This window comes from Salminus brasiliensis, chromosome 2 (assembly GCF_030463535.1).
Source record: "Salminus brasiliensis chromosome 2, fSalBra1.hap2, whole genome shotgun sequence".
In the NCBI taxonomy this organism is placed as follows: domain Eukaryota; kingdom Metazoa; phylum Chordata; class Actinopteri; order Characiformes; family Bryconidae; genus Salminus; species Salminus brasiliensis.
The window spans coordinates 1,747,831-1,774,356 of NC_132879.1; the positions used below are offsets into that span (position 1 = coordinate 1,747,831).

At 43.0% G+C, this 26,526-nt stretch overlaps 2 protein-coding genes across 4 annotated transcripts in view; both read right to left on the reverse strand.

Annotated features, from left to right (window-relative positions):
* The window catches only part of rps16 (ribosomal protein S16), a 329,498-nt gene extending 311,420 nt beyond the window's left edge, over positions 1-18,078 (reverse strand). The window contains exon 1 of the mRNA XM_072674102.1: positions 18,066-18,078. The gene's annotated coding sequence lies outside the window, so the exon portion shown is untranslated. The remainder of the gene's footprint in view (positions 1-18,065) is intronic.
* ppfia2 (PTPRF interacting protein alpha 2) overlaps positions 1-26,526 on the reverse strand; it is a 206,791-nt gene that overhangs the window by 156,887 nt on the left and 23,378 nt on the right. The gene's annotated exons all lie outside the window — the stretch shown is intronic.

Genomic DNA, 26,526 nt, shown 5'->3' on the forward strand with positions numbered 1-26,526 from the left:
CATTTATGGCATTTAGCAGACGCTCTTATCCAGAGCGACTTACAAGGTTACTGGTATTACAGAGGTGGGTCAGCGTAGTGTTAGGAGTCTTGCCCAAGGACTCTTATTGGTGTAGCGCAGCATAGCCACCCAGACTGGCAATCGAACCCCAGTCTCCCACAGGGTGCCGCAGCTCAGTGGCAGGTAGTGGTGTTATCTGTTGCGCCACACCAACCACAACAACATAACAGGTCTAGCAAACTAACTGCCACCATGCTGTGATTAAGAACTGACCGATGAATCATCCAATCACGTCCTCCAGTGGGTGAGACCAGTTCTGTCTGAAAAACGTCCCTGTAGTCCAGTGGATCTGATCCTGATCTACTGAACCCTAATCCGACTCAGTCTGATCTGAATGCTGTTAAAGTGTAGTAGAAGAGGAGGAGCCGCACTGACATTCAATTACTCGCTTCTTATCATCTCCAATTAGTTTTGTGACCACACACCACACGACTCTCACTACTGGGAACGTCTGTGTGTGTCAAAGTCAGAGAGAGAGAGAGAGAGAGAGAGAGAGAGAGAGAGAGAGAGAGAGAGAGGAGAGGAGAGGAGAGAGAGACAAAGACAGAGTAGAGAGAAAGAGAGAAAGAGAGAGAGAGAGAGAGAGAGAGAGACAGAGTAGAGAGAAAGAGAGCGAGAGAGAGAGAGAGAGAGAGAGAGGAGAGAGAAAAAGAGAGAGAGAGAGGAGAGAAAGAAAAAGAGAGAGAGAGAGAGAGAGAGAGAGAGAGAGAGAGAGAGAGAGAGAAAGCGAGAGACAAAGAGAGAGACAGGACAGATGGTTTGTGGGTAATTGAGGGCACATCAGACAGTGAGAGTGTGTCCTTGACCTTCAGAGCTGCTGCTGGTGCATCTGAGCAAACACACACACACACACACACACACACACACACACACACACAAACTTTCACGCTTTCCCTGCTCTGTCTGCTGTGGTGGAGCTGCTCTGTAATCAGCAGTGCTGCAGTTTAAGCTACACTCCACTCTCTGCCGTTGATAAGCTCTCAGCCTCAAACTTACATCAGTGTTACAGTAATCAGGGTGTAACACTGACCTCAGTTCAGCCTGACTGACTGATATTAGCTCATTCTTTGCCTTTTTTCTTCTAAATTAATTTTGTCTCACCCAGAACTCCCCTTCTTACTCTTATATAACAGTGTGTACTTTATATAGACAAAAGTATTGGGACACGCCTCTTAATCACTAAATCCAGGTGTCTGATTCAGTCCCATTCAGCGACAGGTGTGTAAAATCCAGCCTCTAGCCCTGCAGTCTGCCTTTCCTCCACACATCAGTGAAAGAACGGGAGGTTCTACAGAGCTCACTGAGCTCCAGCGTGGTTCTGTATGTAATAGGAGACACCGCTGCACCACCAACAACAAGTCAGCTGGTGAAATTTCCTCCCTCCTAGATCTTCCTCCATCAGCTGTGAGTGGTGTTATTATTGAACAGTGGAAGAGTTTAGGAGGAACAGCTCACAGAGAGCAGCTCAGCCACTGAGTGTCTGTCAGACCACGTAAAGTTACAGAGCGGGGTCAGGGCCGAGTGCTGAGCTCAGAGCAGAGTGCAGAAAAGCCTCCAACTGACTCAGTAACTGCAGCAGAGCTCCAGACCTGCTGCTGCTGGTAGAGCTTAGAGCAAAGGAGAACCAGCTCCATACTAATACAGCCTATGGGTTTAGCAGGGGCGTCATAGGAGCTCCTGTAGGAGGAATATGTATGTCCTGTTTTTCATATTTTTTATATCACTAAAACAAACTGAAACAGTCTCAGAACTCAGAACTGTCCAGACAGGTTAAAGTGCCTGCTAAGTGTGTTAAGTGTGTGTGTATGTGTGTGTGTTGAGCAGCTCGTTCTCCGCCTCTTGGCTGTTTTATCAGCTTGGCCTGAATAACAGTCCGTTCTAATGAGGCTCATTTAAAGCGCGTTAGCTGCAGCACTAACTGCGGCCAGACGCTGATCAAAGGGAAGAAGCGCATTTATTATTTTACAGCTAAAGAAAAAAAACGGCCCTGAGAGGGAAATTCCCTCTCCACTCAGAGCCACAGCCAGAAACACACGTCAGGATGGGTGCAGCCGCTGCAGACGTGTCTATGGAGGAAGTGATGTCGACGTTCAGATCAGTGGTGATTGATAAAGTGATGTTTGGTGGGGAAACGTTTGGTTTCCTCAGTTTTACACTGGAGCCACGAGGCCACAAGACCTCTGAAGGAGGGACCAACACTAACCTTAGCATGCTCACGACCCTGTCGCCAGTTCACTGGTTGTCCTACTGAGTCTGCCTGATGTTTTGGAGATCCACAGTGTGCTTCTTGTAAAAGCACCTTGCTTCAACACCTCCATCAGCCTAATATATCCACCCCCTTGACAGGAGCCACTGGAACCAGATCATCAATGTTATTCACTTCACTTATCTGTCTGTGTTTTTAATGTTATGGCTGTTCAGTGTCCATTTTACAGATAAGAGCTTTACCTCACCAGCTAACAGACCTCTGTTCTGGCCGACATTGATTAACATCAATGAGGGAAGAGAGGGAAGCGTTCTACCCACCCAGAGAGAGCAAGGCCAATCGTGGTCTCTCAGACTCCGGCTGCTGATGGCAAAGCAACACGTCTCGGGGTTCGTACTCTCGACCCACTTGTGGGCCATAATGGCAGCGCAACAGACCCCTGAGCCACCCAGAAAACCCCTGAGCTTGTCGTTTTTATGGCTTTTCCATCAGTGTTTATGATATTAATTTAGCAATTTTTCAAGACACCTTCTAAAGAAATGCTTTCAGCTACTTCAGGTTGCTCCCATTGCTGACACAGATGTGCAAATGCACACTCACAGTTTTTCTAGTCCCTGTAGAGAAGTACTGCCAATAGAATAGGACTCCCTTGAGCAGATAAACATGAGTCTACTGGCACCATGGGGCCTAATGCCAGGTGTGGTCTAGAGGGGTTATAAAGCCCCTCCAGCATTGAGTTGTGTTCTTTGGAATGATGGACGGAGCTCCATCCCATCCAATACTTTTGAATGGGATGAGATGGGGAGTTGGGGATGGTGAGGTGGGGTGGTGATCATCATCCAACATCCTGACCTCACTAATGCTCTTGTCGCTGAATGCAATCAAATTTACACAGCAATGTCCCTCCAAAATCTAGTAGAAAGTCTTCTTCCCTGGACAGTAGTTTTAACTTCAACAAAATCAGGATAAGCTCTTTTTAATACCCTTGATTTTAGAAGGAACAATGAATGAACAGGTGTCCCAATACTTTTGTCCATTTAGTCTCTCTTCATCTCTCTCTCTCTCATGGCCTAGTTAGCAATCATCAGTCATGTAGGTGTGTGTCATTGTACTTATAAGACTCCACCTCCTTCAGACGAACACACACACACACCCTCACACACACACACACACACACACACACCTTTATGCCCTTGTGTTCTAAAACAGAAGTTCTCTCTTGCAGGTTTCTAAGGAAACTCTCACCTTGTACAAATATTTCACATCTGAATGTCTTTCAATGTGGTGTGTGTGTGTGTGTGTGTGTATGTGGGTCTATAAGATGGCTGAGTGTGTGTGTGTGTGTGTGTTGAGTGACTGTATGAAGGTGACACAGTGCTGGTGACTCATCCTCTGTGTCCGTTTCCTCTGCACTGACTCACTGCTCTTTTCAGGCCAGTAAACCTTAACGTCCGATTTTACTCAGAAAGTGCTGCTGCTGGACATGAAGCTCAGCTCCTGCTGCGTCATCACTGTACACGATAAACCACCCACAATTACATCAGGCAAATATGGTCACTGCTTTAGCAAATGGTAGATGTTAGCCTTATAGGTGACGGAAAATGACCTTGACTTTTACTCCATGAAGCCTCACATCCCTCACAAGGAGAGTAACCGGGGCTGTTTTCACACCTATTCAAACCAAAAAACACTTAATCACTAAATCCAGGTGTCTGATTCAGTCCCATTCAGCTACAGGTGTATAAAATCAAGCCCCTAGCCCTGCAGTCTGTCTTTCTTCCACACACCAGTGAAGGAACGGGAGGTTCTGAAGAGCTCACTGAACTCCAGCGTGGTTCTGTATGTAATAGGAGACACCACTGCACCAACAACAAGTCAGCTGGTGAAATTTAGACCTTCCCTCCTAGATCTTCCTCCATCAGCTGTGAGTGGTGTTATTATTGAACAGTGGAAGAGTTTAGGAGGAACAGCTCACAGAGAGCAGCTCAGCCACCGAGTGTCTGTCAGACCACGTAAAGTTACAGAGCGGGGTCAGGGCCGAGTGTTGAGCTCAGAGCAGAGTGCAGAAAAGCCTCCAACTGACTCAGTAACTGCAGCAGAGCTCCAGACCTGCTGCTGCTGGTAGAGCTTAGAGCAAAGGAGGACCAGCTCTACACTAATACAGCATATGGGTTTAGAAGGAGCGCTCCTGTATAAAAGCTGTGTAGGTGTCACAATACTTTTGTCAAATTTGGTTCAATCAAAAGAGGTGGTCTCGGTCTGGATCAAACACAACTATAGAGTTTTAGTCTTGTTAGAAATAACTGCAACTTGGCCGTGATCCAAACTCCAACTAAAAGCAGCATGTTTTCACCTCGCAATTGTTAGGATACAAATACACTCAGAAACACACTTAATCACACTTTGGTGACTCATAGGTTGCACCCTCCTCTTAAAAAGGGAGGGAGAAGCAAGTGGCTCATTAAAGCCTGAAGCTAATTATTAGCACGGATGATATTTCTGCTGCCTCCTCCATCAGAACAAATCTGGAGGCTAATGCTGCAGTGGCTCGTCATTACAACGCAAGCCTTCTGCTTCTAATGTGCATTTGGGCCAATCAATTCAAAGCCAGCTCGTGCTCATTTCAGAAGGTACATGGTGGTTTCTTCCTACCAGCAGGATCCTGACATTGATTGATGACACAAAATCACATCAATGCAGTCATTCCTGCATGAATCTGTCTGCTCTGGCTGGTTCATAAGAATTTATATGGAGTGTTTACACTAGTCCTAATAATGAAACACGCCAATATATGTTCATATGATCCACACGCTCATGCTGACAGACTGTAATACACTACAGGAAGCGTAGGGGGCGCTCTATAATGTTCATTTGATCCACACGCTCATTCTGACAGACTATAATACACTACAGGAAGCGTAGGGGGCGCTCTATAATGCTCTATAATGTTCATATGATTCACACGCTCATTCTGACAGACTGTAATACACTACAGGAAGAGTAGGGGGCGCCCTATAATGCTCTATAATGTTTATATGATCCACACGCTCATTCTGACAGACTGTAATACACTACAGGAAGCGTAGGGGGCGCCCTATAATGCTCTATAATGTTTATATGATCCACACGCTCATTCTGACAGAATGTAATACACTACAGAAAGCGTAGGGGGCGCTCTATAATGCTCTATAATGTTCATATGATCCACACGCTCATTCTGACAGACTATAATACACTACAGGAAGCGTAGGGGGCGCTCTATAATGCTCTATAATGTTCATATGATTCACACGCTCATTCTGACAGACTGTAATACACTACAGGAAGCGTAGGGGGCGCCCTATAATGCTCTATAATGTTTATATGATCCACACGCTCATTCTGACAGAATGTAATACACTACAGGAAGCGTAGGGGGCGCTCTATAATGCTCTATAATGATCATATGATCCACACGCTCATTCTGACAGACTGTAATACACTACAGGAAGCGTAGAGGGCGCTCTATAATGCTCTATAATGTTCACAGAACCCAGATTAGTCTAATTGAATAAGAGAGATTTATTGATTATAGTGAATAAAAATCCATTCAGGTTTACAGTGAAGTGGATCAATGTGGAGTCCAGTCTGGTCCAAACTGGCCAGTGCTCGAGCTGTAGGTTCGTCTATAGCCCTGAGCTACAAACACACACACCAAGGAGGCTTCAGTGAGCGGTAGGTCCAGCAGGCGTTTATTTATACACCCCGTCTGCGTTCTAAAAGCGAGCGTGGATGGTTTTCCTCCAGCTCCTTCAGCCTGCCACTCTCTCTGACAGCAGAACGCTTTCACACACACACACACACACACACACACACACACAGCTCCAGCTGCTGCTGATCTAAATACAGCGTGTGTGTGGGATGTGGAGGATAATGATGGGGAATAGGCAGTGTCTCTATTGGCACAAACATCACTGATTCAGTATCAGTGTGGAGTACACACACAGACATAAAGATCCATCTAATTCCAACAGATTCACCACCATCAGTCTGAGGGAACGGAGCTTTAAGCCATAATACATGTTGAATATTACATTGTTAGATTAGGGGCATCATGATTTGCAAAATGCAGAATATGTTGGCTTATGTTTCAATGACAAAATTCATATAATTGAATTTTTGAACCGTTGTTCCAACTTCAGTGTCTCCAAATTTCAGCAGTTAGTTTTTCCTGTGCTAATATTCACTCAATAAAGCCAATAAAGATCTATCGTAAGAAGGCGGGGCTACACCTAGGAATTAAAGTGATTGACAGCTTTAGCTGGAGGAGGCCAGTCGTCTGCAGGACCTGCATGGTTCCCTTTCTGTTCATTACATGGAGGAGTTGCAGTTGCAGATGAACTGTCAGACAACTAGCTAGTTAACCACACTATTACGGCTGATAGTGTGGTGTCAGCGTAAAATAGCCTTTCACAATCTGCAATATTCTGGGAATTTTGAAAGTTGAGAAATTTACCATGGGAATTAACAGGAATAAACAAATAATTATGGGAATGAACTGGAATTAATGGGAATAAAATGAGAATATTCAAAGCTAAAGGTGAGAACCTTACATATAGTATGTAAAAAATATACTAAAGCATAATCTTGGATAAAATAATTAGATATGATATCAAAACAGCTGAATAGCAAAGCTGCTCCTCAATCCCAGGCACATTACACACTGAAGGGCTATTGAGACCACGCCCCCTGCATCCACTGTCCATTCCTCCATCACATGTACAGCACATGACCAGATGGTTTCTAGAAACCTGACACTCACCACTAGCTTGTGGGAAAATAAACATTATTTGATGTTAATAATAAATAATTAATAACTATTCATTCTTGGTTACAGAAACCTGTTGAGGCAAACAATATAGGAAGCTAGCCTATGCTAGCTCATTAGGCTTTTCTGATTGACTAGATAGCAACTGTGAGATTACACCTGGATTTAACAGCTGCTTTAATGTTTCAGTAATATTACTGTTAATAATAATATAAACTTTGTCAAAGTTTTATTACCTGACTTTAAGTAGTCGTTTGGTCCAAGCGTGTGCTTTCGGTAGTGGTGAGTTTCTAGAAATCATCTGGTCATGTGCTGTACATGTGATGGAGGAATGAACAGTGGATGCAGGGGGCGTGGTCTCAATAGCCCTTCAGTGTGTAATGTGCCATGTGCCTGGGATTCAGCTTTGCTATTCAGCTGTTTTGGTATCATATCTAATTATTTTAGCCAAGATTATGCTGTAATATATTTTCTACCAACTATTTGTACATTACTCACCTTTAGCTTTGAATATTCCCATTTTATTCCCATTAGTTCCAGTTCATTCGCATAATTACCCGTTTATTTCTGTAGTAAATTTATTTGTATTGTTATCCCTTTATGTCTGCGTTGTACATTGATGATAGTGTATGATATAGTTCCTTTAAATTAGCCAATATTTCCTATTAATTCCAATAAATTTCCATAAATTCTCAAATTTCCATGGACAGTTTACATTTGTAAAGTTCCCGAGCTAAAGTTCCCATGTAAAAGTTACCAGTAATTTACTGGAAATTTATCTGAAAATTTCCACCACTTTGCAACCCTATCTGTTAGGCAGTGAGCTAACATCAGTGCGGCTAGTTAGGCGTGCTGGACTCAGTTCTGGACTGTTCAAAACATGATTTTTCTTCTTGTAAATGTCACCACTGACTCTCTCACAGCAGCAGCTCGGGGGTTAAGGAGGGTCGTAGTAGCTTTGGTGCATCTGAACAACAATCAGAGCAAACAGAGCTGAGCTCCGGTTCTGTAATTTCATGGAACAAATTGGGAATCCAGGGGGAAAATCCGCTCTGCTTCTGCGCTGTGAGCTCACTGAAGGCAGCCTGAGACACACTTGTTCTGGGAGACAGGGGTGGGACACATCTGTCACTCCAAGGAACGTTCTACAACCGAAATACCTCCCATTAGAACTGAAATACCTCCCAGTAGAACTGAAATACCTCCCATTAGAACTGAAATACCTCCCAGTAGAACCAAAACTCCTCTCAGTACAACTGAAACTGCTCCCAGTAGAACCGAAAAACCTCCCAGTAGAACCGAAACTCCTCCCAGTACAACCGAAATATCTCCCAGTAGAACTGAAACTCCTCTCAGTACAACCGAAATTTCTCCCAGTAGAACTGAAACTCCTCCCAGTACAACCAAAATACCTCCCAGCACAACCAATACCTCTCCCAACACAACCGAAATACCTCCCAGTACAACTGAAACTCCACCCAGCACAACCGAAATACCTCCCAATAGAACCGAAACTCCTCTCAGTACAACTGAAACTCCTCCCAGTACAACCGAAACTCCACCCAGCACAACCGAAATACCTCCCAGTAGAACCGAAACTCCCCCAGTACGACCAAAACAACAGTATAAATCTCTGCACAATGAGTGAATTTGCATATTCTGTCCTAGAAGAGCAGGAGAGTGTAACTGTACAGACTCTCCACCTCTTCTAAACAATGAAATATTTATGCTGTGTTCCTTCCATTCTGACAAAAAAGAGTAAATATAAAAAATCAATAAAATATAGATACTTGTTACGAGTGATAAAATCTCAGAATGGCCACTAGGGGGCGTGTGGAGAGGCTATTCGTAGTCATATTTTCAAAAATCCAACAGCATGTTTACCCACGGATAAGCTGCTGGTTTAGTTGTTTGGAGACACCCATCTCACCCTCGAGGCTGAGAACAGATGGTCTGTAACACCGTGAGCTTTTGGGGAAGCTTGATAATTATGAGTCTTGTAAAACTGTAGCTTCCTGAAGTTCTTGGAAGGATCTTCTCACTTTTTAGATGCACAATGTGAATGTACCTTTAACTCTCCCAGTTTATACAGTCCATATATATATAAACACATTTACATATCCCCACCTATTCAGCCTACCACAGTTTAGCCCCTCTAAGTGCTGTTCCAGCGACATTAAAGGTAAAGACACAGTTTAATTCTAAGAAATTCAGTTAGACTGGAAAATGGACCTGAAGAAAAAGGCCTTTTAAATGTGGCTCCTGGTGTGTCCGGAGCTTACCCAGAATCATTGGGTACAGGCTAGGAATACCCCCTGGATAGGACATCAATCCATTGCAGTGTACCGCACGTCCATTCACACCTCAGGGCAGCTTATCATAGCCAGGCGACCATGTGTACCCGAAGAACTGGAGTACCCGAAGGAAACCCAGACTCCTCACAGACAGAGACCGGGCAGAGGACTGAACCCTCAATCTCAGGCGCCTGAGCTGTGCGGCTCACCCATACCGCCCCACCAAATGTAATGTATTAAATTTATAAATATTAATAATGACATATTTCTCCTCATACTGCTCCTCACACTGCTCCTGACTGCACCTAAGACTGTTCCTCAAATCACTCCATAGACTGCTCCTCACATTGCTCTCCAGACTGCCCTTCAGTCTAGTCCTCGGGATGCTTCTCAGACTGCTCATGACATTATTTCTTTAGACTGCTCCTCACATTGCTCCTCAGACTGCTTTTCAGACTGCTCCTCAAACTGCTCCTCAGACTGCTCATTAAACTCCTCCTTAAATTGCTCCTCGGTTTGCTCCTTAATTTTCCCCTCAGACTGCCCTGCAGTCTGCTCCTCACACTACCCCTCATACCGCTCCTCAGACTGCCCCTTACATTGCTTCTCAGGCTGCTCTTCAAACTGCCCCCAATAATGCTCCTCAAGCTTCTCCTTAGACTGCTCCTCACACTGTTCCTCAGTTTGCTTCTTGAAATGTCAGGTCAAGGCCTTCTGGTCGGACTGGTAGGTGGAAGCTGGTCTGACGCAGGTAGAGAGGACCTCAGCGGTCAGTCTTCCAGCAGGTCGGGCTGGGTGGCCATTTACTCGGAGAAGGTAAAGAGAGAGAGTTAGTTCTGGGAGGATTTTATGGAGAGCAGAGAATGTTGGGCAGTATCAGAATGTGTCTGACAACTCAGGCAGGTCTGACTATAACAGCCTAGTTAAAAGGAGAGAGCCAGAAGGTAACACAGACACGGAAGCGTCCTGAAACACTAGCGTCCATCTGCTCCCCCGTCCATAAACATGGGTAATCGTGGGCAAGCGGCGAGACGACAGCTCCAGCATCTCAGTGTACTGTTCCCTAATTCCCTGTGTCCACTTTATCTAAGGGAAAACATTCATTACCAAGAGCTAAACTAATCAGATGAGTTTCAGCCTAGATTTAAAGACCTGCTTGAATGCTCTTTATATTGCTTCCCAGACTGCTCCTCAGTGATTGTAACATGGCATTACCGATAAGCGATTCAAGATTCCATGTAAAGAAGAAACTCGCAGTCCTTTGAAAGACAAAAAAAGCTCACTGCCAAGACTGCAGCTATAAAAAGCTGTACATCACAGCAGTCTCAGCAGCGTTTTCTTCTAAAGCCGAGGAACAGCGGTCTTCAGCAGGACTTTGGGGACGAGCTAAAAGACGAGCTAAAAGATGTGCGCAGGTCTCATGAGACCGAATATACTCTCTCCACACGGAGATCGATCAGAAATAACCACAGATCTGTTCATTTCCGTAACTACTAAAAAAATCCCTGCTGTCACCTTTTTCTCACAAAGCCTCTCCGGCCCTGCTGGGCATCGATTATCACTCATCTGAGGCCGCTCTGCAGTAATGCTGTGCTCGATAAAGGCAGTTTCAAGTCAAACCAAGAAGCTGATCTTACTGAAATTCCTCCTTTATTTATTTGATTTACCCTCAGATGCCAGTTTCACTATCAGCGCTACCGTGCATCATTCATTACTGGTCAGTTCCTGACCACAGAACTGCTGTGGACCAGACAATATTTGGGCGGGGGCGCATTTTCAGCTTAGCAGTGCCACTGACCACATTACTAGACACATCTACCTTGTAGCTCCACCTGCAGGCTCATTTGCACAGGGTGTTGCACAGCCACTCTGTAGGCCTTCCTGACCGCTGAGCCAACGATGACTGCATGTACTCTAGAACCTGCCATATCTGTATCACTGGTGTGCTGAGAGTGTAACACCAGCCCAGCAGTTTGATTTTTACACCAGTGATGAATAGGGGAGAGGGGGCTGATAAACAGATGTACACCTGTACAGTGAAGCTATAAGGTGGGTGGACTTGGTAAATGGCAGTAAGTGAATGTACCAGGCAGGGGTTCTGATAAACTGGCAGGTCAGTGTATCTAAGGTTTCTACACTCTTAAATAAAGGTGCTACAAAGGGAACCATTTTTGTTCCATAGAAAAGGGACCGTGTTTAAAGTGCAGGCACTGTTTGAGATATCTGGTGTTTGTTATGAAGGTGTTAAATCTAGACGTGTCAAAACACAAATCTAACACAAAAACACAAGTGCTAATTTTACAGAAATGCTCAGAAATGTGCATACATGAGTACCCCTCAGACTTATGGAGGCAGGGTGTGAACACAATGTACATTAACAGTGTTTACTCTGACTTCAGTCGGATTGGTTTTAATGTTAGGCCTCTGTGTAATCCATCACCATTAGCTTGGCTGTTCAGGGAGACAGCAATTCCTACAGCCTTCATAAGATTTCTAACACTGAACAGCTGAATTATGAATAGAACCAAACTAAGGGACGACAAGGGGCTACATATGAGTTTATCTTAGTAATGCACACCCTCAGTCAAAGTGAAACCATACTGTATGTACACAATCCACTGGATCTGTTCAATCAGACAAATATGGACTCATGAAATTGACAGCATATTAAAGTTCAATAAATGACAAATGTGTCTAAAAGACATGGACAAAGAGTCCATACTTCTTCCGTCGTTTAAGCTGCTCAGGCGATATTAAATGCAAACATTTTAAGCAGTCATTTAGGAAAGTTATCAATAAATATGACTATGACTACAATGGTAAGGAATTAAAAATGTCTGACTAAAATTGCACTAAATATTTGAGAAATTCTATAGATAAAAATATATATATTACTAAAATTACTAAAACTAGACCAAAACTAAAACACTACCTGCCAAAAGTAACACTGCTACCCATTCATCCATCCATCCATTGAGAAATAAGCCTCAGGATGGAATGAGCCTGGAGATTTAAGGAGTACATTTTCCGCAACTGAGTGCTTTGGACTGTAAGAGATGACTTTCTCCGGCCACTCCAGCTCACATCATTCTCCGAGCTCCGGCTTCATGACGTCATCTGCCTATTTATGGAGTTGAAGTGATGCATTCAGGAGTTAAAAGGTGGCCATTAACGACCAGCTGTGAGCACAGAATACCAGATCTATTCATGCATCCCATAATACTCGGCTATTCCCAGAGCTGCCCCGGACGTAGCTGATTCACACACACACACACACACACACACACACACACACACACTTCGGAGCTAAAAAGAAAAACAGCCTTTAAAGCACGCTATTACAGGTGATCTTGAAAGAAAAAGAATTTGTACTGAGCAAATGTATTATAAACATAATTAATTACAAAACTGCAGAAATAATTACATAATTACAGTTTAAATAACGCTGTATAAAGTACAATGCATATGCAAATGAGACTTCCAGCTATAAATACATCTGGTGGTTCACCTATCAGTATAATGTTATGGCTAAACGGCGTATGATAAATCGCACAGGCCGCAGAGCATCATTCAATATTCTCATAAACCCCAAAAACGCCCCAGGTCTTGTCAATCAGGCTTCGATAACTGTCTTAAGCATGTGGTCAGTTTCCGTGTCAGTCACAGGGGAGATAACTAGATGTGATCGAACGGAGCGGTCAGCGGGGACGGCAGTGGCTATTTTAGCTTCAGGTTAGCTGCTATTTAAAATGAGCCATGTCCAGCACTACAGCAGGCGTACTGAAGCACTTGAGAAGAAGCGGCCTCAGTTAGATATATTGTTCCACGTCAATAAACTCAAGTGTTATTGATTTCAACAGTGAGCTATACACCTCTCATCACCCCAACACAACCAGTTTCAACAATTCTGTCAGCTTCAAATGACAAAAATACAAAAGGATAATGACATTTATTACGTTTATTGTTTATGTTTAGCTTAACAATTTCTAAACAATTTCTTAACTATACATAACTACATATATCATATGTATATATACCATAAGTGCATATAACCCAAATACTCCATACAATTGCAGATTGTAGAGGTAAATACTGACACATACTTACTGATAACTGATAGTCTAATATCTGACAGTCGACTAGGGAACAATATGACTATTTTATTGTATCATAATTAAGTTTTTATTGTGACACACTGTAATTATATCGACACAAAATATAAACATATCAAGTATATCACCAATGCTTAACCCCTTAACGCATTTTGTATTGTGATAAATATCATGTATTGTAAACAAATCTCTTTAATCTGTCTAAAAATACTTATGGTATAGGTTGCAACGATATGGGATTTTCACAGCATGATAACCGCCTCAAAAAATATCATATTATTTGATTTCATATTATCTTTTTTTTTTGTTGTTGGTTAAACAAAAACATTATTATAGTTAAAGTATTGACAAAAAGTATACATATAAAATGTCTCCCTTCTAAAAATAAATAAATAAATAAAGCTGTATGTGAAATGGAGCTCTTTTGAACTATTTTATATCATTATAGATTAATCTGCTGATTATTTTCTCCATTTCTCCATTACATGCCACATGTATTATATACTAAACTACACCTTCCTACCTTTTAAAATGTGAATATCTCTGAGATTACAGAGATCACAGAGATGACAGAAGGTGGAATAGGCTTTTTGTCATATAGACATCAAACATTCATGATGCATGAGTTCAGACTATGTCAGACGGCTCGGATATTCGTCACTGGTTGGAAATCATTTATGAGCTTTCAGAAGAACCATCTGATGCACTTTACAGCACAGTTACTCTGCAAAACCAGCATGACATGGAGACAATTACTGCGACAACAGTGCAGTTTCTAATGTCTGCAGTATAAAAGTCATTCAAGGAGGAGCTATAAGCAGCAGCTGATTCATCACCTGAAAAGTTATCAGCTCAGCCAACACGACGAGTCTGATCTCCTAGTGAAAACCTCCACGTTGGTGATTTTTGATCGTCTTATAAAACCACTCACTGCTATGTTCAGAGGAAACATGTAAATGCAAATGTAATCGGCGACGAAAAGGCTACAAGTGACTCTTCTTAGAGGTGACTCACAACTGAGAGTTGACTCATTAAACCCAACTGTAACGAAGCTTAAACTACAGAAATGTCAAAAGACACCTAAACCTAATCTTAACCTAAACTGGAATGATGATGGTGCACCATCCAATACTTTTGCATGGTATGAGTTGAGGATGAGGAGGGGTAGTGATCATCATCCAACATCCTCCCCTTACTGATGCTCTTGTGCTCCTGCAAAATCTAGTAGGAAGCCTTCTTCCTACTGGACAGTAGAGACAGTTACTCCAACAAAAGCAGGATCAGCTCTTTAATACCCTTGATTTCAGAAAAAACAATTAATGAGCAGGTGTCCAAATACTTTAGTCCATATAGTGTACATTTACATTTACGGCATTTAGCTGACACTCTTATCCAGAGCGACTTACAAGGTTACTCATATTACAGAGGTGGGCCAATGTAGCGTTAGGAGTTTTGCCCAAGGACCCTTATTGGTGTAGCGTACTATAGTCACCCAGACCGGGAATCGAACCCCAGTCTCCCACATGGTATGATAACCCACATGGAGGTAGTGGTGTTATCTGTTGCGCCACACCAACTGTACTACTAGTGTATGTAGCGTCTACCCTCTCGAGAGTGCTTTTTTAATCACTTGGATTTGATGGAAGGTTCTGTGTACAATCAGACTGCTTTAAAGCTTTACTGACCATCTCCTTCAAGGTGGGCTAAAAAATTTGTTTATGTTTATAGAATCAAATAATCAAAGTCAATAAACAATCCAGCAGCTTTTAGATCATTAGCATCTCAATTGTCTATAATTACTCTCCCCCCCCCCCCCCCCCCCCCCCCTCCCTGTACAAATCAATGGTTAATCTGGCCCCAGGGCAGAGGGAAGTAGGACACGGACAATAAGAGAAAATCATAGAGAATCATGTGCTGCTGTGGTGGGAACCAGCTGACTGTAACGGCCCAGAGGGGAGGAAGAGAGAATGAGAGAGAGAGAGAGAGAGAGAGAGAGAGAGAGAGAGAGAGAGAGAGTGAAAGGAGAAGGTAGTAGACAGATCGTGAGAGACTAAGAAGAGAGACGAGGAGATATAATCTGCTCCTTCTTCCCTCCCTTTTCCCACAATGCTCTCAGCTCACCAAACCCTTGTGAGAATATCTACAACACCCCTCTAACGATCCTCTAATCGTCTGCTCCAGGACACCATGATTCCAACTGCCTTCATCACCACTGGACTTCAAGAACGATGGTTGTCTGGTTGCCAGTAAATGGTGGAAACTTCTGATTTAGAGCAGATGGATGAGAGCTCACTACAGCGCTACAGCTCGTCCCTCTGATGATTCTCTGTACTAATGAGAGCCTTCCGGTAACTGAAGCCCACATCTGCGCTCAGGGACTGTTTTCCTAAAGTCCCTCACTGCTGTGGTGGTTAAATTCAGGACATTTAGTTAGAAACTAGAAATTACTCTGTTGCTGAGTCTTGAGGCTTACATGACAAGAAAGGTCCAGAGTAGCTGAGCCTTCAGCAACACCAACACAACCTTCACAAGTACAAACAAAAAATGTATTCCAAAAAACTCAACATTACTCAGTTTTACCTGAACTTTACCTGTCAAAGACCATCATTACTCTAGAAAACCCAACAAACTAAATTTTACTCAATTCCGTTATTGGGCACAACACCAACATTTTGCAAACAAACACCAATATTACCCAAAACAATATTTTTTACACCAACATTTCCTAGTTTTACAAGACAAGCCCAACTTTATCCAACCAAATCAACCCAATAAACCCAACCTTACTTAGAATTACTCAACAAACACAGGCTTACTCAACGCATAATGTGTAAACATTATCATCTGACAAAACATTACCCAACAAGCGCATTACTGTGTTACCAAACAAATCGAATGTCACCCAACATCAATCAACAAACCAAACCTTACCCTGTTGAAGACAAATATACTCAACAAACACTAACAGGCTAGCCAAGACTACCAAGGAAAACATCAAACACCAACTGTGTCCCTTATGCAAGAAACACTAAACACCAACAAACTCAGCAATCCCATCAATACCCATCATTCTCCAACAAACACCAACAAACAGCAATCCCATCAATACCCATCATTCTCCAACAAACACCAACAAACAGCAATCCCATCAATACCCATCATTCTCCAACAAACAGCAATCCCATCAATACCCATCATTCTCCAACAAACACCAACAAACTCAACAAGCCCATCAATACCCATCTTCTCCAACAAACACTAACAAACTCAGCAATCCTATCAATACCCGTTTTCTCCAACGAACACCATTACCCAATAAACTCAAATTATACCCAAACACCAAAATTTTACCAATCAAACAATAACTTTATCCAACTAACTCAACTCAATAAACCCAACTTTACCTACACCCAGTCTTACTCTTAATGCATAATGTGTGAACATTATCATCTGACAAACCCAACAAACACATTAGCGCGTTACCAAACAAATCCAATGTCAGCCAACATCAATCAACAAACCAAACATGACCCTTGTATCGAGAAAAAAATATTTTTTACCCAATAAACACTAACAGACTAGTCAAGACCACCAAGGAAAACATCAAACACCAGCAACACCCAACAATATCTGAATATACCCAACGTTTCCCAACTGTGTCCATTACTCAAGAAACACTAAACACCAACAAACTCAGCAAGCCCATCAATACCCATCATTCTCCAACAAACTGAGCAATCCCATCAATACCCATCATTCTCCAACAAACACCAACAAACTCAGCAAGCCCATCAATACCCATCATTCTCCAACAAACTGAGCAATCCCATCAATACCCATCATTCTCCAACAAACACCAACAAACTCAGCAAGCCCATCAATACCCATCAATCTCCAACAAACTCAGCAAGCCCATCAATACCTATCATTCTCCAACAAACACCAACAAACTCAGCAATCCCATCAATACCCATCATTCTCCAACAAACACCAACAAACTCAGCAAGCCCATCAATACCCATCATTCTCCAACAAACACCAACAAACTCAACTGTATCTAGAAGCTAGAACATTCTGAATGAAGTTCAGCTGAGAACCAGCTGAGAACCAGACTGAGCAGCACTCTGTTTGAAAACAGTAAATAGAAGAAAAACACAATCTTTGCTGGGCCCCTGGGGGCCTTCACCGGAGCAGACAAGCTTTCTCCATCTGTGTGGCAGGATCTGTCTCAAAACATGCTGACCCAGACATGGGAGCTGCACTTGTGTGTGGTATGTGTGTGTGTGTGGGTGTGTGTGTGCACTGGTTGGAATGGTGAGTAAGCAAACCTGGACAGCACACATGCTGAGGAGTGGATGTGCCGCAGTGGAGAAATAAAGGGAAGGAACACAGGAAGTGGACAGAGACGGTGAAGGGAAAGGCAAGGAGACCAGACTAGACCAGTCAGGGAGTGCAGAATTAGGTCAACAGAGAATTAACAGCCAATGTTCTCAACTTCTACTGCACCTTTGGGTGTAACGTGGCAATGCTCAGCCAAGGAAATGAAACTGACTCAGTCTGGCAGGGTTTACCCCGTAATACTGAACCCTCAGACAGCTCGGGTCACTCCATGTGCGAACGCCAGTGGGATGGACTGAAATAAGTGCACCTTCTATTTTTCACTTTTTAACGTGTAATTTAACAATGACCAGACACAACAGATCTGACCATTTAAGCCATTGACTCCACAAGACCTCTGAAGGTGTCCTGTAGTATCTATGTGGACACCTTCAGACATTAGCAAGTCCTGAGATTTGTGAAGATGGGCCTCCATGAGCTCTTCTGTTCAACATGCTTTTCTGAAGACTCTTCACTGTGACTGGTCTGAGCATTGCTGTAGAAGGTTGGATGTAAGCGTGATGATGCGTTGATGAGTCATGTTAAAGGATCAGGGATTTAAGCAGAAGGTTGTGAGCTTGGTCTGCACGTAATGAGGAACAGAATGGAATGACTCATCAGTAAAAGTACATTTTCTGTTCATTTCAAATCTCAGAATAGCAACACTCATAGTGAAAAGTGTAACACTGAGAATGAGGCTGCAACCTGAGGAGCAGGAACTGGAGCAGTCCAGAGAGCCAGCAAAGGCAAGAGAGCTCAGGGAACTGTGAGTTGGAGAATTATGGTGTTTGATGGAGAATGATGGAGTGAGTCGGAGAATGATGGTGTTTGATGGAGAATGATGGAGTGAGTCGGAGAATGATGGTGTTTGATGGAGAATGATGGAGTGAGTCGGAGAATGATGGTGTTTGGCGGAGAATGATGGAGCGAGTTGTAGAATTAAGGTGTTTGGCGGAGAATGATGGAGTGAGTTGGAGAATTATGGTGTTTGGCGGAGAATGATGGAGTGAGTTGGAGAATTATGGTGTTTGATGGAGAATGATGGAGTGAGTTGGAGAATTATGGTGTTTGATGGAGAATGATGGAGTGAGTTGGAGAATTATGGTGTTTGGCGGAGAATGATGGAGTGAGTTGGAGAATTATGGTGTTTGATGGAGAATGATGGAGTGAGTTGGAGAATTATGGTGTTTGATGGAGAATGATGGAGTGAGTTGGAGAATTATGGTGTTTAATGGAGAATGATGGAGTGAGTTGGAGAATTATGGTGTTTGATGGAGAATGATGGAGTGAGTCGGAGAATGATGGTGTTTGGTGGAGAATGATGGAGCGAGTTGTAGAATTAAGGTGTTTGGCGGAGAATGATGGAGTGAGTTGGAGAATTATGGTGTTTGATGGAGAATGATGGAGTGAGTTGGAGAATTATGCTGTTTGATGGAGAATGATGGAGTGAGTTGGAGAATTATGGTGTTTAATGGAGAATGATGGAGTGAGTTGGAGAATTATGGTGTTTGATGGAGAATGATGGAGTGAGTTGTAGAATTATGGTGTTTGATGGAGAATGATGGAGTGAGTTGTAGAATGATGGTGTTTGATAGAGAATGATGGAGTGAGTCGGAGAATGATGGTGTTTGGTGGAGAATGATGGAGCGAGTTGTAGAATTAAGGTGTTTGGCGGAGAATGATGGAGTGAGTTGGAGAATTATGGTGTTTGATGGAGAATGGTGGTGTTTAATAAAGAATGATGGGGTTTGATAGAGAATGATGGAGCGAGTTGTAGAATTAAGGTGTTTGCTGGAGAACAATGGATGATTTGAAGAATGATGGTGTTTGGTGGAGAATAGTGGTGTTTAATAAAGAATGATGGTGTGAGTTGGAGAATGATGGTGTTTGATGGAGAATGATGGAGTGAGTCGGAGAATGATGGTGTTTGATGGAGAATGATGGAGTGAGTCGGAGAATGATGGTGTTTGATGGAGAATGATGGAGTGAGTCGGAGAATGATGGTGTTTGGCGGAGAATGATGGAGTGAGTTGGAGAATGATGGTGTTTGATGGAGAATGATGGGGTTTCATAGAGAATGATGGTGTTTGGTGGAGAATGATGGAGTGAGTTGAAGAATGATGGTGTTTGGTGGAGAATGATGGAGTGAGTTGGAGAATTATGGTGTTTGATGGAGAATGATGGTGTTTGGTAGAGAATGATGAAATGAGTTGAAGAATGTTGGTGTTTGGTAGAGAATGATGGAGCGAATTGGAGAATGATGGTGTTTGGTAGAGAATTATGGAGTGAGTTGGAGAATGATGATGTTTGGTGGAGTATGATGGTAGTTGGTGGAGAATGATGGAGCGAATTGGAGAATGATGATCTTTGTTAGAGAATTATGGAGTGAGTTGGAGAATGATGGTGCTTGGTGGAGAATGGTGGTGTTTGGTGGAGAATGATGGTGTTTGGTGGAGAATGATGGTGTTTGGTGGAGATTTATGGAGTGAGTTGGGAAATGATGTCTGGTGGATAATGATGGTGTTTAGTAGGGGCTTATGGTGTTTGATGGAGAATGATAGGGTTTGATAGAGAATGATGGTGTTTGGTGGAGAATGATGGAGTGAGTTGAAGAATGATGGTGTTTGGTGGAGAATGGTGGTGTTTAATAAAGAATGATGGTGTGAGTTGGAGAATGGTGGTGTTTGGCGGAGAATGATGGAGTGAGTTGGACAATGATGGTGCTTGATGGAGAATGATGGGGTTTGATAGAGAATGATGGTGTTTGGTGGAGAATGATGGAGTGAGTTGAAGAATGATGGTGTTTGGTGGAGAATGATGAAGTGAGTTGGAGAATTATGGTGTTTGATGGAGAATGATGGTGTTTGGTAGAGAATGATGGTGTTTGGTAGATAATGATGGATCGAGTTGGAAAAGGATGGTGCTTGGTGGAGAATGATGGAGTGAGTTGGAGAATTATAGTGTTTGGTAGAGAATGATGAAATGAGTTAAAGAATGTCGGTGTTTGGTAGAGAATGATGGAGCTAATTGGAGAATGATGGTGTTTGGTAGAGAATTATGGAGTGAGTTGGAGAATGATGGTGTTTGGTGGAGTATGATGGTAGTTGGTGGAGAATGATGGAGTGAGTTGGAGAATGATGGTGCTTGGTGGAGAATGGTGGTGTTTGGTGGAGAATGATGGTGTTTGGTAGAGAATGATGGAGCGAATTGGAGAATGATGGTGTTTGGTAGAGAATTATGGAGTGAGTTGGAGAATGATGGTGTTTGGTGGAGTATGATGGTAGTTGGTGGAGAATGATGGAGTGAGTTGGAGAATGGTGGTGCTTGGTGGAGTATGATGGTAGTTAGTGGAGAATGATGGAGTGAGTTGGAGAATGATGGTGCTTGGTGGAGAATGGTGGTGTTTGGTGGAGAATGATGGTGTTTGGTGGAGATTTATGGAGTGAGTTGGGAAATGATGTCTGGTGGATAATGATGGTTTTTTGTAGGGGCTTATGGTGTTTGATGGAGAATGATAGGGTTTGGTGGAGAACGTTGGTGTTAGTTGGGGACTGCTGAAGTCTGGTGGAGGACGGTGATGTTTGCTGAGTAAAGGCGGTGTATTGTTTGTTGTTTGTTGTTTGTTGTTTGTTTTAGAACAACAGATGTCTTAAAACCACTGACCTGTGTGAGACGGCCGTTCTCACACAGAGCTACTCAAATATTCACAGCATGTCTGTCAGTCTGAGACGGTGCTAGCAGAGATCACACCCAGCCAGGACACACAGCGGCGTTTCTCCCTCTGTGTGTCTCTCTCTCACTCTCCTTAACTCAAAACTCTCTTTTCTAAATATGAACTATAAGATAAATATGAAGGTATTTTTAGCCCATTTTATTCCCCCCCACCCCACACACATACACACTGCAGAATGCAGAAGCAGCATTGCTATGCATGCCTCAGTCATGCCGTAACCCGCAGGCTCAGTGGGGATGGAGGCCGTCATTCTGATCTGTCAGACACACAGTGATGCGACGTGTCAGAGAACTCAGTTTAGGGAAGGAGAAAGAGAGCGAGAGAGGGGTGTGTTTATATGTGTGTGTACATCTGCGTATAATATAGGTGACACACTTTTGACTTTGATAACTTTACTTGTAAATATTACATACTGTGAAAAAATAAGGACACCCCATAAAAAAAACATTGTCTTTTTTTAATATTTTATCATCTGGAGATCATCATTTTGCGAATGCGGACCACGCTAGCTGAGGCAAGGAGGAGAACTCGAGAAATTTGGGCTGGAGTTCTGGGGGGGCTTCGAGCTGATGGGAGCTCTACCCTTGCCAGGTAGAGGTTGAGTATGACTGGATCATCAAGAGGAGCAGGGGCGGTGGTGGGGTGCAAGTTTTCGTCACGAGAACGAGAAGGGAGAGGAGCGGTTTTATAGAGTGTAGAAATAGAGGAGACTTTCAGTTATTACATAACTCCATTTATAAAATGGAATTAATAGAAATGTCATTTTCCTGTGAGAAAAAAGTTTATGACTCCTTCAGAACAGAACATGTCAAGTCAAGTCAGATTTATTTGTATAGCGCTTTTTACAACTGTTGTCGTCACAAAGCAGCTTTACATAAATAGTCAGCTGCAGATGATCAGAACATGGTTGGAGAGGATTATTCTGGAGGAGTCTTTCTTATTTAAACCTCAGACATTTAGTCTTGATTCATGGTTGAAGTGAGAGGGTGAAGAAGATCACCATGACCAGATCCAGAGAGCTCTCTGAGGCCTTCAGAAAGAAGGGTGGAGGTGCAGATGATCAGAACATGGTTGAAGAGGATTCTTCTGGAGAAGTCTGTCTTACTTAAACCTCAGACGTTTAGTCTGCTCTGATCTGGACTAAAGTTGAAGGGAGAGGTGAAGACGATCACCATGACCAGATCCAGAGAGCTCTCTGAGGCCTTCAGAAAGAAGGGTGGAGGTGCAGATGATCAGAACATGGTTGAAGAGGATTCTTCTGGAGAAGTCTGTCTTACTTAAACCTCAGACGTTTAGTCTGCTCTGATCTGGACTAAAGTTGAAGGGAGAGGTGAAGACGATCACCATGACCAGATCCAGAAAAGCACTCTGAGGCCTTCAGGAAGAAGGGTGGAGATGAAGAGGAGTCTGGGAAGAGGGTTTAAACAGTTAGAAATCATTCGTTCCACTGTCCACTACATCATTTACAAGTGGAACAGCTGCCCAGCATGGCCAGGTCAGACTGTCCTAGCAAGTTCAGCCCAAGAGCAGATCATCAGAACCACAGGATGAGCACAGAACACTCCAACAGTCCTAAGATGTCATCACGGACCCACAGTCTTTTTATAAAGGCCTTGATCACAAATATGTTCACAAAGACAAAGGCTTTCATAGGAGCTCCTCATTTTTTCACATGATTTCTCATATTTCAAACCAGTGTCTGTTAGCTACATTAGCCTTGTCGCTCCAGGGCTAAACTAATAAAGCTCCAAACCTGCCTGTCTGATCAGCTCTGCTTCAGATATGGAGAGAACATTCGATTTTTCTCCAAACCGTTCCTTCCAAACATCATTTTGGTATGAGCTTCATTCCATCTCTTCCATCACAGTAAAGGCAGATCTCTCTCTCTCTCTCTCTCTCTCTCTAAACCAGGCCACTTCCTCTCCTCATCTCTCTATCTTCCCCTCCCTCTCTCCCTCCCTCCTCATCCCACTCTTCTCTCACAGCCACCCTCCAGCCATCATTCAGCCTAGTTCTCATCTCTCTGATTATCTGTGCCCAGATTTAACACCAAACACTGCAGCAGAGACTGCTACACTGTAAGACGCAGCCGAACAAAGCTAGGCTCTCGCTTCTCAACTGTGACACACAACAAAAGGCAGAGGAGACGTGAATCCGTCTGCTACGGCAACATCAGAGCTGACGACTGCCTGAGAAAATACAACTCCATGAAAAAAAGGGGGTGGCACTGAATCATCAATAAGAAATGAAGGCAATGATGCACCGTCCACCTCAGCCCCACCTCTGTGCACTGGACTACGATCATGGTTATGAGATGTGATGGTTGGAGAAGTATGATTCTGTTTGGTAGAGAAAGGTGGTGTTTGGTGCAGAATTATGGTGTTGTTTGAGATTTGTGGGATTTGGTGGAGAATGATGGTGTTTGGAGAAGAGTAACAGTGTTTGGTGGAAATTTGTCATGTTGGTGTTTGGTGGTGAACAACAAATATTTGGTGAAAAAAAATTTAGAGGGGAACAATGGTGTTTGGTGGAGAAATGTGGTGGAGAATGACTGCACTGCACTAGTAAAGCACTGGTATCTTCACATGTGTGGCATTGAATCACTAATAAACTGCAAGAAATGATGCACCATCCACTCCAGCCCTACCTCTGTGCACTGGACTATGAAACTACTAAGTACTGAAACTACTAACCACTGAGTTTATTAGATGTTTTATTTGATGTTTGGTGGAGAAAGGTGTTGTTTGGTGGATTATTATGGTATTTGGTGCAGAGCTATGGTGTTCGTCATGTTTAGAGAAGCATGATGGTGTTTGATGGAGAATGATGGTGTTAGCTGGGGAATGATGTTTGGTGGAGAATGATGGCGTTTGATAGAGAATAACAGTTTGATGGAGAATGATGGTGTTAGCTAAGGAATGATGTTTGGTGGAGAATGATGGCGTTTGATAGAGAATAACAGTTTGATGGAGAATGATGGTGTTAGCTGGGGAATGATGTTTGGTGGAGAATGATGGCGTTTGATAGAGAATAACAGTTTGATGGAGAATGATGGTGTTAGCTAAGGAATGATGTATGGTGGAGAATGATGGTGTTTGGTGGAGAATAATGGTGTTAGTTGGATAATGATGTTTGGTGGAGAATGATGGTGTTTGATGGAGAATGATGGTCTTAGCTAAGGAATGATGTATGGTGTAGAATGATGGTGTTTGATGGAGAATCGTGGTGTTAGTTGGAGAATGATGTTTGGTGGAGAATGATGGTGTTTGATGGAGAATGATGGTGTTAGTTGGAGAATGATGTTTGGTGGAGAATGATGGTGTTTGGTGGAGAATAATGGTGTTAGTTGGATAATGATGTTTGGTGGAGAATGATGGTGTTTGATGGAGAATAACAGTTTGATGGAGAATGATGGTCTTAGCTAAGGAATGATGTATGGTGTAGAATGATGGTGTTTGATGGAGAATCGTGGTGTTAGTTGGAGAATGATGTTTGGTGGAGAATGATGGTGTTTGATGGAGAATGATGGTGTTAGTTGGAGAATGATGTTTGGTGGAGAATGATGGTGTTTGGTGGAGAAAGATGGTGTTTAGAAAAAAAGGTGTCTGTTGCAGACTTATGTGTTTGATGGAGAGCAATGGTCTTTGATGGTTATAGTGTTAGTTGGAGACAAAGGTTGTTGGATGGAGAATGAAGATGTTTGGTAGAGGATGATGGTGTTTGATGGAGACTAATGGTGTTCGATGGAGAATGAAGATGTTTGGTAGAGGATGATGGTGTTTGATGGAGACTAATGGTGTTTGATGGAGAATTAAAATGTTTGGTAGAGGATGATGGTGCTTAGTGGAGAATTAAGGTGTTTAGAGGAGAATAAATCTGTCTGTTGCAGCCTGTGTTTGATGGAGAGCGAAGGTCTTTGATGGTGAATGATGGTGTTTGGTGGAGTAAGAGACCCAGGATGAGTGGTACACATGTATAATGTATGTTTTCTAACAACTGGTAAACTGGTCTTTACACCTTAATAACTATTCAACCGATTGAGATTCACATTTTTCAACATCCAGTGTTGAACGAGAGAACCTGTACCAGGGTCCATCTAACACTACATCTGCAGATCCTCTGGACTGTCTGAGCACTATTGAAAACACTGTCCAGAGTATGAGAATTTGTTCTCTTTACGACTGTCCAGACACACTTCATTTCTGTTTACACGCTCGTATCGGATCCTCGGCAGTGCTCTGCTAATGTGTCTCGTTAGCATGAAGCTGAACTGCTGAGGAAACAGAACACTGCCCTTTTAATTAATAGAGCCATTTGTGGCTGGATAATGTCTGGGGGAAGAAACCACAACCTGAAAAGTGACATCTCATTTAGGTGTGCAGCCACAGAACTGCATGACAACGGCACTGTCATCACACAACGGCAGCCTACACATCACCATCAGACAGCTGTTAATGAGAAGCACTTACACTGCCCGTCAGAAGTTTGGGGACACAGTGCTTTTTAACATGCAAATGAGCATGTTTGCTTCCGTCAGCAATCAAACCGTTCCGGTGTGCAAACTACCACTGGTCCAGATGAGCTGCAGTCTGTGCTTCTAACAATAGTTTGGAAATCACTGAGGAACTGGGAACCCATTATTTAGGCAGATCCTGCTCTTCACACCAAGGAAGAGCTACACTTTATGAGCTTTACTATGTGGACAAAAGTATTGGGACGCCTGCTTGTTCATTGTTTCTTCTGAAATCAATTGTATTAAAAGAGTTTATCCTGCTTTTGTTGGAGTAACTGTCTCTGGGAAGAAGGCTTTCTACTACATTTCGGAGGAGCATTTCGGTGAGGATTTGATTGCATTTAGCGACACGAGCGTTAGTGAGGTCTGTATGTGCAGCTTAAAGTAGCTGAATGCATTCATTAGAAGGGGTGTCCACAAACAT